The sequence below is a fragment of the Eufriesea mexicana genome, unplaced genomic scaffold (assembly GCF_001483705.2).
Source record: "Eufriesea mexicana isolate 0111107269 unplaced genomic scaffold, ASM148370v2 scaffold3615, whole genome shotgun sequence".
NCBI lineage: Eukaryota > Metazoa > Arthropoda > Insecta > Hymenoptera > Apidae > Eufriesea > Eufriesea mexicana.
The window spans coordinates 406,472-429,905 of NW_016911641.1; the positions used below are offsets into that span (position 1 = coordinate 406,472).

Below are 23,434 nucleotides of genomic sequence, written 5' to 3' on the forward strand. Positions count from 1 at the left end.
TCAGACAGGTCAATTACTTCAACTTATTTCAACAATTTAATATTAAAATATAATTTACAACAGAACTTTACTGCCGTTCTGGTATACTCGTTATTGAAATATTTTTACAATTCAATTATCCATATAATTAAAAAATATTCCCATTTCAAAAAATTTAGATCTTAATCCCGGACTTACTATTGTTTGGCCAAGTAATGAGGAAAGTGACAAAGAAACATACAGAGCAATAAGGAAACTAGCATCTCATTAATTACATAGTGCAATAAAGGTAAGATTACCAAGATTAATATTTGATTTAAGCTTTATATTTCTCGACTCCATTATCATTGAACTTGATTCTATACTACTTCCTTGTGATAATTCTTTCACTTCCTAAGTTGTTATTCTTCTTCCCAATCCATTTCTTATTTCTAAAACAGTTTGCCATTCTGGAATGCAATTAAGTTTTTGTTCTTACTAAACCATGTAAAAAGGGATCAAACAAAGGAAAAATTTTTCCAGTACCCTTTCTTCTGGCATCCATCTGTGGGGGTCCTCCCCCCACTCCTGCTATAGTCAGTTGGACACAGGTATCCTCAATGTGGCGTTGGTGCTAGACGGGACAAAAGGAAAAGGAAGTGATGCGTTTCGTCTTGGACCTGCTAGTGGACTCCCTCTAGTAAGGCTACCTAGTGGGCCCTGCCTTAGACGAGGATACTATTAAAAAATTTGGAAATTCTATATATAAGAAACGGAGGATTTACCGAGGTCTTGCGAGAAAGTCCTTGTTGCGACGGCAATAACGTAGGCTAGACGTGCCTTACCGTCCTTCTTGCGGATTAAGGATTATAATTCACTCAAAGCACGGACTACGGACAACACCATAACCTACGACCAGACCCAAGAGACGGAACGTACGTGTGACTGACCCACCGAACCGTTAACAGACATCTACTCATAAATCACGATATAGACGACCAAAACGTCCAAAGGGAAACTTCCTTGACAGTTTCCCACTCCTAAACCAAAGGTCCTTCCAAAATACCTACGTCCAATCAAAAAATTTTTCCTTCCTCCAACAACAGCCACTCTAAACCAATAAAAACAAAAGGTGAGGAGGCATCAGACAGGGCACGACTACACAAAATGGACGTTAGTTAGAACTCGAAGATATCACATCAGATGTTAGTTAGAACTCGAATACACTACCATCAGATGTTAGTTAGAACTCGAAGACACCACGTGAGACGAAAATTAGAGCTCATCATCAACATCAGTGCACATCGGAAAGCGAACAACACATCAAAGGATATACCACTACATCACCAATTGCCAGTGTAATAAAGTGTATATAAAACGATTCTTTATTGCACACCCAAGTGCTCAGCATCTCGATGAGTACAGTATACTGACAAGTATGGCGGATGCTTTGTGAAAGAAGGCACCCACCAGGCCAAACCCTAGGCTGCCTTCGTGCAACAGTCCTCTAACCTCCTTCGAGTAGGAATCCATCTATGGACGATGGTGAAAATGATGCCACCACACATTGACGACTATCAAAAATACATTACCAGTGATTTTTCCACGTGCTTCATAATTCATCCTGACAATAAATATAATGTTGTATATCGACACACGATGATTCTTCAGAATTTAAAGCTTCTGCTATCTCGATAATGCATTTGAGTCTACATATAAACCAGCCCTTACGAGCTCGGCAAACCTTCACCCTCTGTCACAGGATCCTTCTTCCGCGAACTTAGTCACCGCGAATTAGCGACACGCGAACGCAAAGTTTTTCCGTGCATGCACTTGAAACGTTGCACGTTATGATGGCTGGCCTGTTTCGTAACGTCGACCAATATGTCGGCCAAGGTAGAGTTACGGCAGGAGCGTTGATTTAGAGATCGATTCTCCTTCGGTGCCGCGCGACTTTAGGTTACCATAAACGAGAGAACTACGCAACAAGATGGTGGACGATGGCATTCCTCCGCTGCCAGTTTCGTCGATCGTTTAAGGCGCGACACGGAGAAATCTCGATCCTGCTCATCGGGATTAATTGCTGTACTCCCGCGGCTTTTTATTCCGCTGATTATTCCAGCCACTGTGACAGGGTGATTGGTGACTTTGTTGCACAGCCGGTATAATCGATCGCGCGGCTGCTTCTTGGTAAAAGTCGCATGAGATGGGGCAATGCTTCTCGCAGGATTATTTCGATTCGCTGATGCACCGCGAATTTATTGCGGTTAGTGTAATCGACTCGTCCAGGTTCACTGGTAAATATGGTAAAATGGTAAAAATGGTAAAAATGGTACGAAATGTTTGCTCAAAAATGTGGACCTTGGTGTGATTAATACAATCACATTGGATGCTCTTTTTATTAAAAATGGCACGATATGGAATAGATTATGAATGAATTACTGAAGTATAATCAAAGTATTATGTGTAATAGCTCGTCGAGGTTTACTAGTAAATATGAAAAAATGGTAAAATTGGTAAAAATGATAAGAAATGTTTACTCAAAGATATTGATTGTGATGTGATTAATACAAACACACTGCATGTTCTTTTTATTAAAAGTGGCACGATATGGAATAGATTATGAATGGATTACTGAAGTATAATCAGAGTATTATATAAGACTGATTACAAATAAAAATGTATGACTGATTTGTTATTTTTAATGCGAATCTTCGATAAAGAACAGAAGAAAGAGGTTTCGACAGATGTTAACAAGCAGAATATTATAATAGCAACGTTTGAAGTATGCATTACAAGTCATCATTATATTCCCTTTGAACGATATTACTCTCTGTTCTTTGATAAACTGACAGAGAAATAATCGCTACTCTCCTTATCATAGTTATTTCGTTATTTATATCTGTCTCATATATTCCTGGAATTTTTCTTATTCAAGGTCACATAGAGGTCACGATAATTATTACACCATGATGATAAAACGAGTAATCCTATTTAAAAAAGAAAATGATAAGTATCGATGATCTCGAAACCTTAAAACATGTGAGTCTAACATAAATTTATTGCTCGTCACAAGAAGTTAGTTAATAAAATTATACGCAATACGGTAAAGATCTATAAAAATACTATACCATTCTGTAATAGCAACTCAATAGAAATAGCCATCCACCTCAAATATACCTAATATAATTATACCTAATAAAAAAATTAAACTACACTAAAAATTAAAAATCCAAATCACAAAAATATTTCATACCAGAAAAATAAATAAAAACTTTTCCCATAAAAATCGAAATATTTACAATTATCTTGCCTCTTGCCTCCAATGAACATTCTCACTAACAAATATTTCAAAATTTGTGTTTTACAGAAGCAGTAATAGGTTAGAATCATCGATTACAGGGTTATAGGAATATTCCTACAACTCGATCTAAGATCCAAGGTAAACAAGTACAAAATTTCCTATACGAGATTATAGCATGAGCTTACCAGTGTGACTATATGATAAACGCGAGACGTTGATATAGGTGTATCGACAAAAGTTGGATCGTCTAGACGACATAAGTAAAGTATTAAGTCGCGGAAGAGAGGCCGGCAAGTTTCTCGAATCTGCTCGACGATACGAGCCACCTACCGGGCCATATTGCAACCTCGTCGCGCGGATGGACACTGCTCAGGGGCGGCTCGGTGGCCTTGAAATTTCAACAAGTGTACCGCGGCAGAAATTGCAGGATGGCACTGGTTCAAGGGCCACATCGAGATTACTTACAATAACGCGGCTTCTTCTCATAAATCAATACGCCAAGGTGAAGGTGGCGTTTCTGTGTTTCTACTCTTTTTGTATGCCAAATGATTGCAACTGACGCGTCAGGGCAGGCTGGGACTGCCGAACGAAATTTAGTAGCTCGTTGTTGGTTCATTTGGCTAATGACCCAGCTCTACTCTTATGGAAATAGTCTGAAATTCGTTAGCCATTTTTAATGAGCTCCTGGGAGAAGTTTTAATTAAAATTTTGCTGAAGAGAGATGGCTGCTGGGTATATTGAATGCATGTTCCCATTTTAGGGGTATTTTTTTAATTTTTTGATCAGTTTTTTTTTTTTTTTTTGAAAAATTGATAAATGGAAAATGAGTTTTTGTGTGACATGGGAATTATTCTCAAAAATTTATGTTCATTCAATGTGTTCAACAACTTAGTTTAATGTTTGGAAGATTTGGCTTTAAGCATAATGTACTTTGTATTAACATTAAGGCGAATCTTGATGAAACATCCTAGCTATGGTATCATCTTCCCCTTCTATTTGAGGAAATCCCGTTATAATCTACTTCACACAACACTGATTCGGGATGCAAAATATTATGTGAGGTTGACACTCTTGCTGTCATGGATTAAGTCACAGGAGATTAAATCGTCATACTGAACGTTGAATGTTACTATTATTCCACGAATTTAGGGTACCAGGCATTTTTAGGGTAACCTAATTTTAGAGGTTAGGTCAGAATGTAAAATTTTATAGTGAATTATTTAGACTACCTTAATTGGGAAAATAAAGTATCGAAATTTAATAGAAATTGACATTTCAAAAGATTTTTATAATAACCTGCACCCTCCATTACAATTGTCACCCACTATAACAAAAAAATATTATAAATATTCTGTTACCATTTATACAACTATATCTTATATTTCTCTATTTATTCTAATCTCTCTGTGATCACTTATTAATAGCCATATATTTTATATTACATATATACATCTATTATTTCCATTTCACTTTAACAAAAAATATTTCTCCCGTGTATAAACGAAAATTAAATATATCACGTGTACATTATATTTAAATGTATTTTATCGAGCATAATTCTATTATAAGGTGAAAGAAAATATATCATTACTTTCATAAAATTATAACCTAAAATTAAAAGACAGGAAGAGTTGTGTCTAAATTTACTCTGAAATCGAATAAAAATTCATCTTTGAACGGCATTAATATTCCACCTACGAGCCGCTTGTGTACGACCCATTCCTACGTTCCCCCACCACGAGTAGCCCGGCGCAACCTTCACACGTTACTTCCTTGAACCATAAAATATCAAGTGCCGCCATCATCGTCCTCCGCAGCGAGGTATCGCCGGGTGAATAAATTCCTACGCGTGGCAACTCGGCCGAACGCGTTCCACCCTCGGCCTATCGATCGCTCGCGTTCATAAATCACGGAATTATTTCACGATCGGGTGGGTTTCACGCGGGCAACCGTGCACGAATCGAAGGACTGGTGTCGCCACGTGATATCCCGTGGAAAGTCGCGATAAGTACGTTCAGCAAGGCGCGGTGCACATTCCTGGTAAGGCACGCGGGTCCAGTTTGAACGAGTTAGAAGCGTGTCTTCGAGGTGGAATTTCTTTCTCGCGTTTTTCGTTTGATTTATTGATGGTATTTTTAGGGGGATGTATACGGGGTGGCTCCGAAGTACGGGAGGGCTTGCGTTTGCTCTCGCCTCAAGTTTTGTACTGGGTATACCGTGACTCGTGGGATGTAGGAAGGGAAATAATTTCTGAATTATGCATCGGTTTTATGAAGCGGATATTTCGAAACCGATGGACCATGCGACCTGGTGGGGGCGTTCTGAAGATTTGAATGTGAACTTCGTTATTATAAATAGACTGTCGTATCTTTGGTGAAAAAATTCGAAAAAATGTAGGATTTTTAATGAAAATATATTAACGATTATTAATTTAAAATTTATATATTTATATGAATATGTAACCCACGTTTATTTTTCTCTTTTTCTTTCTTTATTATTTGATTCGCTTATGTAATAAATGTTATGGTTATTGCATAAAAAGATGATGAGCGATTTTTTGGTATAAAAATAATCAAATTAGCAGTTATTCTATTAGAAGGAATTTATGTTGGGAAATAAGTATAATTTAGTCAAATCCAATAATTGATTTAACAGACGGGCAAAGTAGGTAGAAAAGTAAACTTGTGAATCATTTTTTTTTGTTTCTCGTTTTAAATTTAAATAACCATATACGTAAGATAAATAATCTTTTTCCCTTTTTTTCAATTTTTTCTATATGTGATATAGTATATAACATATAAAATATTGTTAATGTTATCAAAACGAACAGTAAGAATATATTACACTATAGTATATTATATATTTTATACAATCATATAATTAATAATTGACGTACCAAATACAGAGCTTCAAAGCACACTAATGGCATATTTTTGTGATCGAGTGTACGAAGAGTAAGTAAATTAAATAGGACACCCCGTATGAAGGCCAACGCACGAAACACAGACGTAATCGACCAATAAGTATTTCGCATGGGTGGTAGCTATTTTTACACACCAAGTTTGCAAAGAAAGAGTCTATTGATAGTATGAATGAATATCAGGTTCGACAATTTAATTTAGGTTATTTGCACACCACCTGCTCTTCCGCGAATATTTTTAAATTCGAATAAAAGTTGAAAAAGAAAAATTATTTTCATAAACCAAGATTTAACTTGTTCATTTACAAATCTCTAAAAATTTTTTCAAGGAAAGATTACGATAAATGTTTTTCTGGTGTAATTTGCATAACTTTGAATAATTTCCAAACGTTGTTCTAAATTTAGAAACTTTGGCCCGGAATAATAATTATTATCGAATGGAAAGTGAAATTCTGATAAGTGATTGATAACTGAAAATAGATAAATTGAAAATGTTAAAATAAATGAAAAAAAAAAATATAATCGATATTTAGAAAAAATATCCAAATATTGAATAATTCGATATACAAGAAATACTATTTGTTGGCTAGGTGATTATCCCTGACGGTGAGGTTAGGTTCGTCACCTTGCACGTGTACCTGCTACAAGCATAGGTCAATGTCGTCCTTGACGAAATTCTATTCAAAAGCGACCTTTCATTGGGAAATTTTTACAGAAGGAACCAATTTAACCTGTGCAACGAAACCTTAGGTAGGCCAAATAAATCGCTGGATCGTGTCGAGTTACCTTGTATCGGGGACTTATAAATAGTTCTTTCGAAGGGATTAGAGAAGCTAGTTGATGCGTGAAAACAGCCACGAAAATCAGTCGAGTCGAAAACTTTTTCACCTACAATGATCGAACAATTTTTCCTTTTTTATTTTTAGACCGAGTTGCTAAAGAATATTAAAATATTTAAAAACAATATTTCTTCAGGAGTAACAAAACTTTGCAACTAGTTTCGATAATGTCGATCAATCGAAAAATAAATCAAAACCAATAAGTTACAACTATAGAGAAAAAAAAGAAATTATAAGAAATAAAAATAAGAAAAAAAATAATATAATAAAGAAAATTACAGAAAGAAATATTTTTAGAAATGTAAAGTTGCGAAGGATGTATCATAAATCTATAATGTTAACATCAGATGTATACAAACTTCTAAAGACAAAAGAATTTTTAAATATTAAATTTATAGAGGAATTTTATCAGTCATAAACTTGATAAAAATCAATCAAGTATTAAAAACTAAAAATATATATCTCGCAAGAAACTCTTGGATGATAAAAAGTATACCTAACCTCAATTTTCGTTAACAAAAATCTAAATAATACAGTAATAAATATTCCAAATCATTGCGAACCTTCTAATAAACTCCATCCATCCTAATCAACTCATCAAACAGTTTTAATTCTTTTCTTTTGTCGTTGAGAATTGCGCGAACAAGTAGCCTCTGAAGAGAAACAATTATTACAGCCTCCGCGCTAGCCATTATCTACTCTCCACTCAGTAGAAACGCGCCGTAGGGACAAAGATCCTCTCTGTATCGAGCCGTGGTGACGTCACTTACGGCCACCCTGCATTCGGGTGGCGCGAGTGGGCGCAGCGTTGTGACGTCAAATCGATGACGTCAGACGCAAGTTATAACGTCACGGAGTAGCTAGACTGTAGACGGTAACCGTCACCGGTGAATTCTCCCCACCCACTACGCCACCCCACCCGCCTACTATTCGGCGGTGATGGAGGGGATAGACGAAGTTCGGCCACCACCCCTGTCGCTTCGCTTACTCGTTTGCGAGCTTACCGGCGCGCCCTCGTCGCCAGAGCTCTCTCTACCATACGACGCGACGAACACACGAACGGGGGATTGAACGGGCTGTAGGGCGACGAACCGCGGCCATTAGGCTATGTTCACAGCGCACCGCGATCGTCCTGATGCTACTTCCGCTGCAACGGACTCGACCACCTGCCGCAAGACGACACCATCTGCCGAGGAATCGAGGAGGATAGACCCGTTTCTCGCTCACTAGTCGACCGGAAGTCGCACTGGTGTATTCATTCCTGTCTGCATTTTGTACGGATTGGAGAAATTATGCGCTGATGGGTGAGAGAGAGTAGATATGGTTCTTTGGAGGGTATTGTAGGTATTTTGATACATATATAAATTTTCTATATACTGTAATATACCATATATTAATTATTGATTTCATAGATCGGTGTTAGGTTAGGTTTGAGGGAAAAGATTTTTTCGTTCTGAATGTACATATTTCTAGAAATATTTTGAGCGTCTTAAATTAAATTTGTATTATTTCTAATTTCAATTTATTAATTGAATTATAAGCGAATTATGTATAACCTATAAAATGTGACTTTAATCAATTTCTACGGTTGAGATTAATTTCTTCGCTGTTCGCGTTTCTATGAATATTCCACTTCTTTTATAATCGTTTAAATTAACGTTAAAAGCAAAGTGAGATGTACTATATTATGATGCTAATAGCCAGGACGTTTTTGGAATTGTATACGAGTCTTTCGATCGGCGAAAAGGGACGTGTGCACACACCCTAATGCCAGAGCTGGCAAATTTACCCGCTTGTATAGAATCTGATTTCCGCGACGTTTTGTCGTGCATCATCGGGTGAAAGGCGCGTATCAACGGGACAATGTGCCTTGTTTCCCATCCCTCCTGCCTCGGGCCGCTCTTATTGTCCACGGGATTCCAACTATGCAAACGACCCTGCGGTCTCTCTGCGACAACGTCGCGTATACATTCGTTTAGCTCGACGTGTATACTGCTGTTAGTACATTACTCTTTGAAGTACTCGTTCTAATTTGCATGTTTAGTTTATTCTAGCATGACTTCATGGAAGCGACATTTTTCCGTGCTCGTTATCGTTTGAAGTTTTTCACTTTTGTTCTCATAGTTCGTTTCAATGGTGGATTTCAGAGAACAAGAATTCTTTAATGTTTCATGGAGAAAGAGGTTATGTATTTTATTATATAACGGGTAATAGGCAATATTTGTATGTTTAAATATAATTCTTGTGTTATATGTTCTATTTTATTTTGATTCTAGGGTATTCACTTGGTAAGTTCATTTTAGATCATCGGCAAGAAATAAGGTAATAAATATTCATTGAAAATAGATTTGAGGTTATTTTCTGCTTTAGTAACATAATTTGGCTTAAAATATATCGAATATTTAAGGTGATCAAATACCAGCATGATTCATTCTGTGCTGTATAATAATGCATTTATACAATTAGGAATCTTGTAGTATATTATATTAAATTTCTTAAAAATTTTAACTCTAATTATTATTTGATATTTAACATATTCCCAATGATTTTTAATTGCCAATTAGAAAGAAGAAAATTCCATAATGCATTAAAAATACAATTAATATAACTGTTGATAACTTTTCAAACATAATTTTTTAAAAGAATGATTTTTAATCCACAAACGTTATTTTTTCATTTATTATAATAAAATGAAAGAACTTTGAAATAATATTAGACAATATTTATTAAAAAATAGTAATATGTAGTACATCGAATAATCCACACAATTCAAATTTTCCGCCAAACAATATATAATTCAAATTCTTCGTCGAACAATCCCATTTTTAGTTCCCGATAAAACACTCTGCTTCTATTCAAACGTTCCACTCGAGCACCATATTACCGTCTGCTGGAGCAACGTTACGACGAAAGAAGTCACAGCAATGGAGGGTTTCAGGTGCTCGTAAAATCGATATCGCAACTAGGACACTGGGTTATTCGGTGAACGATGATAAGGGGCTACCTCGAACGATCACCGACGATAACGCTAAGAACCATTGTTAAAGAAAGGCGGGAATAACTCCCCGGGGTGACGTGGCCAAGAATAAACGGCCCTGAAGAAAGAGGAACAGCGAATTCCGCGGCCATGTGCCGCAGGGTGAGAAATGGCGCGAAAATCAAAACGCGTCCTACGTTCAAAACGTTCGAACGGTCTTTTGGGAATTTATTGGCACCACATTTGAATTTATTTATCATTTAATCAAAGACAATTATCATGCTTATTAAATATAATTTAAGGTGCTTATGACAATTGGAAAAATTAATATCAGTGAACAAAGTATATGATATATAAAATTTAGTATATTAAATTTGAACGTATATCGTATAAATGTATAATTGTTTTATTAACTGTTAAAAACCTGAAGAAATTTTTATGTGAATGTTGCGTGACTTTGTAAGTAGAATTTTTTGAAAAAATATTTTTTATCCCTACATGATTCAAATGTTACTATAAAATATAAAAATTAATTGCTATTAGTGATGGAATAGTCATGCAGAGTGGTGGAAGTTTGGAATGACCTTGAACAGCCAACTGATTTCGAACGTACAATAGTATCTCCAGTATCTGCGCTAAGACGTGTAAAAGAGGCGATTTCTATCGAAATAATTAAAAAATTGGTATATATTAAATCACTTCAACGATGATTAAATAAATACATTACAATTGTAACCTTAAAACAATTACAGAAATTAAACTATTTAATTTTTTTACGAAAAACGTAAGGTTTAAAAATAGATTATATATATGAAAAATGGAGTTCATAGTGATTTTGATTAATTTCAAAAGTAGGTGAAAAATGCGCTTATCGTTTCAAATAATCGGAATTCTTGAGAAATTTAATTTATCAATAAGCAGACGATGACTATCATCTCTAATCCACAGAAATCAATGAATTTCGACCGAATTCGCTTAAACTCTTGATCTCCAAGAAAATGATTCACGATAATATTAAAATCGCGAGATTACATTTCCAAAAATTATTTATAACATTTTTTAAGGAATTTTATAAATGTTACAGAATGAGCATAAAATACGAAATATCCGTCATACTTATACAAATTTTAATTATTAATATTTCAAAGCAGAAGGCTATATGGCTAAAGGCAATTCAATTTATGCAAGAGTTTAAAACATGCTAAAGCTGCCAACAGTGGGGCAAAGTGTTAAAATTACAGCAGCTAAATTACAGCAGTCTTTACACAAGGTTATGCATGTACCATTAGCATTAGCTCCAGCACTTAGCGACGCGATACAACTAGCGCCACGTTATCAGATCTCCAGCGTACCAAGATGCATTGCCACGAGCTATAATTCGAAGACACTGACTTTTCACTCGAAGTACCTAACCAGATTTACTTTGAGATTGCAGATACTGTATCTCAGTAATTTGTCAAAAATATCTCACAACTACTACAGTCCCTTTGGATCTTTCCTTATATCTAGAACCGAAAATCCGAGTATTTGCTTGCGTTATCATGAAAAATTGTTTCTTAATCCAAATGATGATATAACGATACATTAGACACTCATATCTAATGCTACAGGAAATTAGAAACTTATAATTTTTTCTCGAATTTACGTATGTATGATGTAATATTAAATACAATTATTTTTTTCTTTTTTGGGGGAAAGATTAATATTTTTTTCCAAGAAAATTCCGGAAAATATTATATATCGAATCTCAAAGAAAATTCTCGAACTTCCAACAGTCCTTTTATACCACCCACGAGAAATTCAACGCTACTTCAGAGACTCTGTGCAATGTTTCACTTCCCCCACCACTGGTTTAACGTTTCAAGAATCAGAAATTGGAGAGTGGGAGATAAAAGATGGAGCTTCATATTCAAATTACAGGATAATTAATTTTACTTATTTTTCAACGTTATTAATTAGAAATATTAAGTATAAAAATGTAAATTACTCGATTTTACTCATACTCGTGTATAATTTAAAAAAAAAAAATATTTCAAAAGCTTAATATTTAAAGAAATATATAAATGACACAAAAAGAGATTTTACTTTTCGTAACTTTAGTTTATCTAACATTCCTAACCTCTACCCTAGTATTTTAAGAGCTAAATATTTAAAAAGATAAAAAAATAAAAAAATTACCAACACAAAGCTCGAAAAGATAAGAAGAAAAAAGAAAAAGAAAGTCGAATATTAAAACATCAATAATACATGGCTTTACTTTCACTTAATTTACCTAATATTCCAAACCTCTAACCCAATATTTCAAGAACCGAATATTAAAAATGATGAAAAAAAAAAAAAAATACATGGTTTTGCTTTTATATGGTTTATCCAACCTTCCCAAGCACTTTCCCAAAATTCCCCAAATTAAACATAAAAAAAGAGAAAAGAATACAAAGGAGGACTTCATGCGCAAATTACACGGCTTTACTTTTACCCCTGCCGAAAGGAGCGCCACCGCGGCGATTTCACAGATTAACGAAACGCGCGTTCGGGCAGCAAAGTAATTGTTTCGCAGGGCGTTATACACCGAGGTGGAATCAACTCTCCCTAAATTCGAGCGGTAACAGCATTAGAGTCCCGCGACGGGCTCCCCTCTGGAATCGAACCCGACGTGAACCCTACAGACAGTGGCGATCGTTAAGCAAGGTCAATGACATCGGTCGTCCACCCGTCTACAGTCGAATATCTTTTTCATCGAGCAGTACGCGCTCCTGCCGCGTCCTGCTAGGAGTAGAATATATTCACGTTCCTCGTGCGAAATTTCGTCCCGATGTACCGGGTGTCTAAATTTTTCACCAACCTCGATCTATTCTACAGACAAACATGATCTAAAATGTGCAATGGAAATTTCATAAATACTTTAGGACAAAATTACAGCAAAAATGTGAAATACGAAGGATATCTTAAAATTTTTTTTTTTCTTTTTTTTTACTTTTTATTTTATGGGATATAAAGAAATATGTATTTTTAAATAGACGGATTATGAGAATAGGGGTCGTGCGAAAAAATTCGACAAAATCGCAAGGTAATTCAGTGTAGGATAAATTCGATAGATGTCAGGCATGTATCGATAAGTGGGCGGAGCTTTGAAACGTATATATAGGTATAGAGCGCTCACTCCACGTGTTATATTTTTGTCTTAACTCTTCAACGAAGCGTTTATGGATTTTTTTGTATATGACATTTTAGTTTTATTTTGGATTGTAGAACACACTGGCGAAGTTTGGGCAAGAAATTTTGGGACACCCGGTATATCTACATCGTAATCAATAGATTCGAGATTATATTTTCCTTTTCTGTTTTTTAAATATTTCAATTGAGAATAATTAATTTATTTGAGCATTTTTCTCCTGGTGTATTGTTATATTTGTGTTTACAAATACTGTAAATGTTACCTGAATTACTGCATAAGTCTACGCGTTTGAATATTCGAACAGGAAAAACCGAAAGATGGTCTTTGTACATTCTGCTTAAGTGACGCTGAACAATATCCATAATTTATGAAAGTGGATGTTTACCTGGAATCAGAAAATTGTTTCATTTTATTAAAAACGTCACAGAAGATTATCAGTTTTACATTTGAACACACTCATTCAAACTCAAAATATTTATTTATACCCTTCCCATAAATGTGTAAAAGAATATTTTGACTTAAATAAATAGGTTATATATAATTATGACATATTCGTCTAGATTTTGTATGTCGAATGACTATAACCATATTTATTGTACTATACAGTAAGCATTCAACTCTGGGTGACTGATCACCTTTAAGATACACCGAGTGCTCGAGGTCAGTTGACTATAATCACTCTTAGGCTACATTGAACTTTCAACATTGGATGACTATGATGACCTTTTAGATACGTTGAACGCTTATCGTTAGATGACTATAGAACTTTAGAATACATCGAGTCTTTAACATTGACTGAATGACTATGATCACCGGCGAGAGATATAAAAATTTTAATACTAAGAGACTATGATGGCTTCAAAGATATGCTGAGCCTATCACGTAAAGAGGCTATAGTCACTCTTAAATCGTAATGAGTTGACTGAATGACTATGATCACCGGCGAGAGATATAAAAATTTTAATACTAAGAGACTATGGCTTCAAAGATATGCTGAGCCTATCACGTAAAGAGGCTATAGTCACTCTTAAATCGTAATGAAGTGACTATAATCATCTTTAGAATACATCGAATACAATTATATCGACGATGATCATCTTTAAGGCATATCAAGAGTTAGGTGCTGACTCGATGACTATAATAACCTTCCAGGCATATTAGGCCTTCACATTAGACGACTATAATTATTTTCGGAAGAACATATTGCGAGTTCAATGTTACATGATTATAGTCGTCTCTAAGATATGCCATGTGTCCATAATTTATTCAGTGACTATAATCACCTTTGGAATACATAGAATACTCAATGTTCCATCACTATAGGCTACCTTTGAGATACATTAGACACTTGATTTTAGAGGACTATAGTCACTTTTATATCGCGTGTCCAACAATAATTAGGTGACTATAATCCTCTTTAGAATACATCAGGTGCTCAACATTTAATTACTCTGGATCATCTCATGAGATCACATGAAAAAAATTCAACGTCAACTGACTATAGTCACCCCTAGAATACCGTTCTTTTATCGTTCATCGTTTAAGGAATATAGTCGCCTTTAAGTCACATCCACAGTTCAATATCAATTCGATCACTATAGGTTGCAATTGAAATACATTAAACACTTGATTTTTGAGAATTATAGTCACCTTTATATCGTGTGTTCAACAATAATTATGTGACTATAACCCCCTTTAGAGTATTTCAACTGCTCGACATTTAATTACTATAAACCATCTTCAGATCACATAAAAAAGATTCAACATCAGCAGACTATAATCACTTTTAGACTACCATTCGTCCACCATTCATCATTAAATGACTATAGTCGCCTTTAAAATACATCCACAGTTCAATATCAATTCGATCACTATAGGCTACCTTTCAGATACATTCGGCACCCGATTTTAGAAGACTATATTCAGCTTTATATCGTGTGCTCGACCATAATTAGATGACTATAACCCTTTTTAAAATACATCAACTGCTCAACATTTAATTACTATGGACCATCTTCAGATCACATAAAAAAGATTCAACATCAGTTGACTATAATCACCTTTAGACTACCATTCTTCCACTGTTCATTGTTAAACGACTATAGTCGCCCTTCAGACAAATCCACAGTTCAATATCAATATCAAACAACTATAGTCATCATCAGTCGCATCAGTCATAGTCATCATCAGTCACAGTTCAATATCAATATCAAACAACTATAGTTATCATCAGTCGCATCAGTCAGTCATCATCAGTCACAACAGTTGAATATCAATATCAAACTACTATATTCATTATCAGTTGCATCAGTCAGTCATCATCAGTCACAACAGTTGAATATCAATATCAAACTACTATATTCATCATCAGTCGCATCAGTCAGTCATCATCAGTCACAACAGTTGAACATCAATATCAAATAACTATAGTCATCATCAGTCGCATCAGTCATAGTCATCATCAGTCACAACAGTTGAATATCAATATCAAATAACTATAGTCATCATCAGTCGCATCAGTCATAGTCATCATCAGTCACAACAGTTGAATATCAATATCAAATACCTATAGTCATCATCAGTCGCATCAGTCATAGTCATCATAAGTCACCGTTGAATATCAATATCAAACAACTATAGTCATCATCAATCACAACAGTTCAATATCAATATCAAATAACTATAGTCATCATCAGTCACAACAGTTGATTATCAATATCAAACAACTATAGTCATCATCAGTCGCATCAGTCATAGTCATCATAAGTCACAGTTGAATATCAATATCAAACAACTATAGTCATCATCAATCACAACAGTTCAATATCAATATCAAATAACTATAGTCATCATCAGTCGCATCAGTCATAGTCATCATCAATCACAGTTCAATATCAATATCAAACAACTATATTCATCATCAGTTGCATCAGTCACAGTTCAATATCCATATCAAACAACTATAGTCACCCTCCAGCGATAAGGATGAACCACACTGACCCTAGTCGACATAAGCCACAAAAATTCCTCCTTCAGCGTCCATAAATTAACTGCTATCCCTGACCTCCACACCTGGCGACATAAGCCACAAAAATTCCTCCTTCAGCGTCCATAAATTAACTGCTATCCCTGACCTCCACCTCTGACGATCGATGATACCATAAAAGTATCAATCAACGGCGTCTCGAAAAACAGCCCTGCCCAACAACTCCTACTCAAACCAATGCCCTACACAGCTGCACACCCAGACCACCTCTCGAACGTCCTTTCAATCACGCCACCATCAAACACATCATCACGTCGAAACCGCCTCAAAGGCCAGCGCGTCTGCCAGGCACAATCGCGAGCAGCAACCCCTGAGGAGGCGAAAGAGGCTCGTGACCGCCTCCTTAATTGTACCTCTCCCGATTCATAAACTGCGAATCGAGGCTCGTATCGCATTAAAAGCGTCGCTGTTAAACAAGACGGGCCGGTTAAAAATAAGAAACCAGTTGAACAGGTTTGCAAACAACCGCCATCGCGGCGAATTTCACGCGGGACGACAAAACGCACCGGCGGGACCTCCAGCGGCCTACTGGCTCGCCATCAATCATGGCCCGGCGTTAATTAACAAATTACCAAAGTCCCGCCGCCCTTCGACTTATTTTTAATTCACTCTTCGTCATCTCCGCCCTGCCACCCCTTCGTTTCGTTTTATTTTCAGGCCGGTTAATACCGGCTATTGCGTTCCCTTTCAACGCCCTGCGCTCGAATGTCGAACAACGTGATGTCTACACGTGTATCGATCAGGTTAATTATAAACTCCGCGGCCTTTTAGCGTCTGTTATTTTCGTGTAATTGCGACGCAGCGTCGCGGCCGATCCGATCGGCCGGAAACATCGGATTAATTTTGTTGCGTCCGAGTTATTCGCGGATCACGAAGCGGCCCGTGAAAGTTGCGCCCCGATCGGGTTGGGTAAGATGACCCGACGTTGTGGTTATTGATCGCTTCTAAATTGTCACACGTGTTGTAATTAGCGACAGGCCTTCTTTCTCTTTTTCTCCGGTTTCGCTGCACGCTAGCTGGCTGGCTGGCTGGCTCCACGCCTTTTCGGTTCGCTGACTCTGAGGCTCTCCGAGGTCTGCAGTTGGGTGCAACGTGGAGGATCGGCTGGGGGATGGCAATTGTCTGACTGGGTGAAAGAGAGAGATTGAGAGGTATTTGGGTAGGATTTTGGATATCGATGAATTGGGAGCTTGCAGGTCTGAGATCAGTTGGGACAGTGTTCTAAGGTTTGGGATAGAAGGGTTAGATGGAGAGCATAGCTGTGCAGGAAGTGGAATAGTAACGACAATGACTAAGTCTGTGATTAATTTGGGATCAGATAGATGATGAGGATTGCCTGACTAGGTGAAAGGCAGAAGGAGGTTTTGGATATGGATAGATTGAGAGTTTGGAGGTCTGAGATCAGTTAGGACAGTGATCTAAAGTTTGAGATAGGAGGATAGCTATGCAGGAAGTGGAATAGTAGTGATAATTGCTGAGTTTGTGATTAATTTGGGATTGGTGGATTAGGTGGGTGATGGGAATTGTCTGACTGGGTGAGAGAGGTAGCCTTTGGATATGGATGGATTGAGACTTTGCAGGTTGGAGATGATTTCGGACAGGGTTCTAAGTTTCGAGATAGAGGGATAGTTGTGCAGGAAGTGGAATAATACTGGTAATTATTTAGTTTGTGAGAATTGTCTAACTGGGTGAAAGAGAGAGGAAGGTTTTGGATATGGATGGATAGAGAGTTTGGAGGTCAGAGATGATTTGGGACAGGGTTCTAAGATTCGAGATAGGGGGATAACTGTGCATGAAGTGAAATAGTAGTGGTAATTGCTGAGTTTGTGATTAATTTGGTGGATCAGGTGGGTGATGGGAATTGTCTGACTGGGTGAAAGAGGGAGGCAGGTTTTGGATATGGATGGATAGAGAGTTTGGAGGTCTCAGATCAGTTAAGACAGTGTTCTAAGGCTTGATATAGGAGGATAGCTGTGCAGGAAGTGGAATAGTAGAGACAATTGCTGAGTTTGTGCTTGGTTTGAGAAGACTGATTGCTATTTTAGAGACGTATTACGAGAATTGTCAGTTTCGTGAGTGTATTGTAGTGGAACTTGCTATAGGGGACATTTGCCTCCTATATTACTATACTATACTATATTATATGGAAATATCAAATTAATTAAACATTTTCTCAAGCCTTGGAGATTTTATTCTTTATAACTGTTGAAAACATCAACTAATTTTTGAAAAAATTATTATTTACTTTTGTCATCTGTGTATAGTAGATGTAAGTACATATCCTAAATCATTCTGACGCTAACATAAATCTTAATACAAAATTGAATATAAAATTCAGTATAAAAATTCTAGTCTATATTTTAAAACAGAATTTTGAGTAAATTTTAGTATAGAATTTATATTATGTATGTCACCAATTTACATATAACGGTATAAAAATAAATTAACTTTCGAAATGAGAAGAGAACCAGCGCTTTAGAGGTTAAATATGGCAATTTGCGATAACATGCCGAGAAAATGGCCTCATAAAAATTTATCTGTATCTGTAATATCGAACGGTTTAAAGATAATTTCCTTTCGTAACAAATTTGCTCGAAATTCCATTGAATTCAATAAATCCGTAGAAATTTCTCACTACGATGCGATAGGTCTTGATAGATTTATCCCGGAAAAAATTCTCCGCGTCATTGGAAACACGATGAATTTGATGCTCGAGCTGAAAGACCTCCATAGTACGTGGAAAATATAGAGGGAAATGCTCCTCGGTTTCAGGCTCTACCTGTTGAATCTGTCCCACTGGAAGAGAAATTGATTTTCTCGAAAAATCCAACAATTTCGTGAAATTCCCTCCTCAACTTCAGATCAACCCCACAGACTACAAATCACCCCCGTATTATTTATAAAATTACTTCCAAAATCTAATTACAGAAGACACCTCTCCAATACCAAAAATCCAATTTTCCTTCAAAAATACTGAAAATTATATCCAATTTTAATTTTTCAATAAAATTTCCTTCAAATTTTAAAAGATCTTCCATCACTATAGTCGGTCGTTGGTACCGAAAAATCTAATCCACGAATTGCAGCGCCGCCTACCGTGCAAAAGCCAGAAGCTTGCACTGGCCATTTATACCTTTATTTATTTATATATTTACATAACGAGCGAAACCGATCGTTTTACGAACACTGAAAAATAAAAACTGCTTTTATTTGTATTTCTTTGTGCGTTGTATTACACTCCCACGCGTGTTTATTTGTGACAAATGGGTTAGGTTAGGTTAGGTTAGGTTAAACTGGTGAACAATTTACGGGCTTATATAATTCGAAATAATTCCTCGATATAAAAGCGACTTACGTGAACCATAATGGCCGCCGTGTAGGGCCGCGATTGTGCAATGGGGATAATCGTCGCGGAGGTGGCAATTCTCGTCGATTACGTCGATAGGAGAGAACAATGCGATCGCAATGTGCAACAGATGCTGGCGGAAATGATCTTCGGTATTTTTCCGGGGCAATTTAAGAGTTCTAATATCGGTCTCGCGGCGTCATTATCGCTCCGGTTCGGTTCTCATTACTGACGAGATAATTGGGCGTTGTTAATGGTTTAATTATTCCGATCAATTAAAAGAATGGAATTTTTTTTTCGTACATCTATTGAAGACAAGAGAGAAAAATTGGAAGCTTGGGTATTATATTTATGCGAAGTATCTTTTATATTATGTTTTATCAGTCTTGAGCAGGAGAATTTTTGAAAAAATTTTGAATTGAATTGGAATAAATTTTAATCAATGAATTATTTTATATTGAATTCTGTAATAATTTCAATTTTATATGTGATCAGGGAGAAACAGAAGTTAGTAGATTCTTGAATATTTATGTAAATTGTTTGATATAATGTATAAGTAATGTATATTAAAAGTATTTGATTGTAGAATAATCAGGTATATATTTTAGAAATTTTTTAATTATTTAAATAAATTTTAATTGTAGTATGGGAGGCAAAATTGCGAGCATGGGGTATTATATACATGTGAAGCTTTTCCAGGATATGTAAGGGTGTTTATACACTAGGTAAATGTGTAAGTTAAAGTTAATTTGTGAGAATTACTCTTAAAATATCTCTCTTCAAATTTGTTGAAAATTCGTGTAATATTTATTTTATTATAATAAACTACATTTTTTTTAAATTTCTAACCATTTGAATAAATTTAAATTAATATTCTTATGTCGATTAATTTTGTTCAATGGAATCACAAAACTAATGAAAATGACCAATTTTGAAAATATTAAAAATATCTGCTTTCAACAAAATTAACTTTGACTTTTATTGAAATAGAAACGTACTTACATATTTAACTATCTATTTTCATACTACATTAATTATTATCATCTATGCACACTATATTTAGGTATACATTGTAGGTCAGTAGTTCTAACGTTAAAGTTTGTGCGACTATCCACGTTGACATTAACCCTTTTCATGCTATACTTTCACCCCTCTTAACCTATTAAATAAGAAATATTTAAATAAAAAATAAACATAAATTTATAAATAGTTACAACCCCATTAATATAGTCCAAGTCACTTTACATCTCCAATTTGACTTAAGTATTCCCCACATTACACACTCGAACGACGCCACTCGGCTAGCTGAACTTAAAATCAAGTTACTCAGCGTACCAGCTAACCCTCTAATAACTGATCAAATAGTTACTCGAACGAAACTTCATACATACTCAAACTCGTCACTACGCCGAAACATACACTCGAAAACTTTCACTGAATCCGAATTTCGAACACGTCGAACGGTCCAAATCCCCAGACAATTTCACCACGAATCCGAAAACCGTTTCATCCCAAGCTATACGCGTCAGTCGAACAAGTTATTTTTCCCAGAATTCGATCGTTCCTCGTTTGCTCGTCAAACAGCGCCACCGGAGTGGACGAGTGAAACAGAGAAGGACAGACAGAGATGGAGAGAGAAAGAACAAACGAGAAGAAAAGAAGCGGGAACGAGCCGAGAGAAAAAGAGAGGGAGAAAGAGAAAAAAGGATGAAAAGAAGAAAAAAGAAGAGAGAAAAAGGTTTGAAAGAACAACGACGGTCGCCAGAGCACGCACGAACCCTATTTTTTGCAGACATCGTCTGGATCGAAGAAGCCATCGGAAACAAGGGTCAGAAAACCGCGCTGGTCACCGACCTTAATTTTCGTCCCGGCGAAATCTCAGTCGGTAAGGTCACGTCCTGGCCGAGCGGCCGAGCTTGTCGGCTTTATCGCGCTGTTTGCATAACACCGTACTCTTGGGCGATGAAAACAAAGTTGTTTGCACCGTGAAACATCATCCACGTGAGTTGTGTCTGCCTGTAAGAAAAGCTAGCAGGGGTGGTCTGCTGAACGACTCTGTTTATCGAGATGATTGAATCATGCCAATGTTTCGTGATAACGAGGCGAAACGGGTTTGAGGAATTCATTTGTCTGAGGTAGCCTGAGAGATATAAAGAGGTCGTAAAACCGAGCAGAGAGTCTGAAACCTCAGAAGTATATATTTATATATATTGGATTTAATTGAGTAGCTTATCAGAGGGCAAAAAAAAGTCACAGGGATGTTTTATGTGTTAGTGTATCAATTGATACAGGTGATTGGTTATATTTCTGTTATTGGTTATACTTTGGATTTGGTGTTTCACATTTTATTAATGAATGTAGGATATGATGTGTGATCTTAGATGTTACTGCATAAATTAGAATTAGTGTTTGGTACTTTAGAACTGCTTAATATTTCTATCCCAGATTATATTTTCATTTTAAATCAACGCTACTTCCAAAATGTAGAATATTACATAGATTATATTAATTGATACAGGTTCCTAGTTTTACTTTTGTTATACCTTACATATGCTTCAGATTTTATTGATAAATATAGGTTATGATATGATTTTAGATATCACTGCTTAAATGGGTATTAGTATTTAATACTTTAGGACTGCTTTATATTTCTATCCCATATTATGTTTTAATTTTGAGTAAACGCTTCTTCCAAATTTTAATTATTATACAAATACTTCATGTACAATTATACTAACTTTCACTGACTACCTTAGATACACTTGTCTTTACTGACAAATGTAAGATGTAACTTGTCAGGTATTACGTACACCATATTACCATCTAATGATTTAAGACTTTTCCATATTTATACTACCAACTGTTTCTTAATTTTAGATTAAATTCTATTCAAAGACGTAGGATACTGTATGTGATCCTAAGTACCATTGCACAAATTAATACCACTACTTAATGGTTTAGGATCTGCTTATACTTGTATCACTCAATTCTATCAATTTCTATCAACCAATAAAGTTGACCACATATGAATCTCACATTAAATGAAAGCAAAAGTACACAAATACTGAAAAATGAATTATAAATTACCAGGAAAAGCTGTGAACACAATTCACAAAAGCATTAACATCAAATACAAAATTCTTGAATCAAAACTTTGAAAACAATCATTTAGTCTACAATAAGTTTAGTTTACAATAAATTACATCTTCACTATCCCATAAAAATAACTATGTGTTTCATAATTACATTTTATAGATAATATTTCTATTCTAATGAATGTTCAGAATAAAGTGACAAATCTTTAATAAAAATTTAAAAAACAGTCACTTAAGGCATACTAAATTTAGCTTAGGCATTTACATTTGAATCTTCATTATATCATATAAAGTCTCACACGTTTTATAAAATTGTGATCAATTTTTCAGATCCTCATCTTTCCAAGTTACCATGGAATTATTCAAAGCACTTAAACTTCGACCCCTGACCGACTTTACCTCTTCCACGCTTCTTCAACCGACTATGCGACCCCGTGGAGCCTTGTTGTGCTTGGAGTACGACACAATGTTACATAAATTGATTCCACGACGACGTAGGTGACCCCCTCGTAGCCTATGCAGATCGCTTTACAGGCGTACTTGGGTTGCGCCTCGCTGCAGAGCACTGACCCCCTTGTCTGATTGTGGCCGCTGAAAGAAAAGTATCTTCCACGCGGAGCTAGCCGAGATGCAGATTTCGTTTTATCTTCCTGGCTTTCTCTTTCGTTGGTTGGTATTGTTAGTTGGCTTTGAGACTGATGCAAAAGGAACTAGAGAGTCGTGCAAGTGGATTTAATGGATAGAGGATTACGTTTCAGAGGTTTATCTCTTTCC

General features: G+C 35.9%; 1 protein-coding gene across 2 annotated transcripts in view; it reads right to left on the reverse strand.

The window, feature by feature from the left end:
• The window catches only part of LOC108551034 (protein tyrosine phosphatase type IVA 1), a 107,806-nt gene that overhangs the window by 52,976 nt on the left and 31,396 nt on the right, over nucleotides 1-23,434 (reverse strand). Inside the window, exon 1 of one of the 2 annotated variants that reach the window (XM_017905035.1) lies at nucleotides 13,436-13,460. The exons of the other annotated variant lie outside the window; for it this stretch is intronic. The gene's annotated coding sequence lies outside the window, so the exon portion shown is untranslated. Of the gene's footprint in view, nucleotides 1-13,435; nucleotides 13,461-23,434 lie in introns of those variants that run through there. 2 annotated transcript variants of the gene reach the window in all.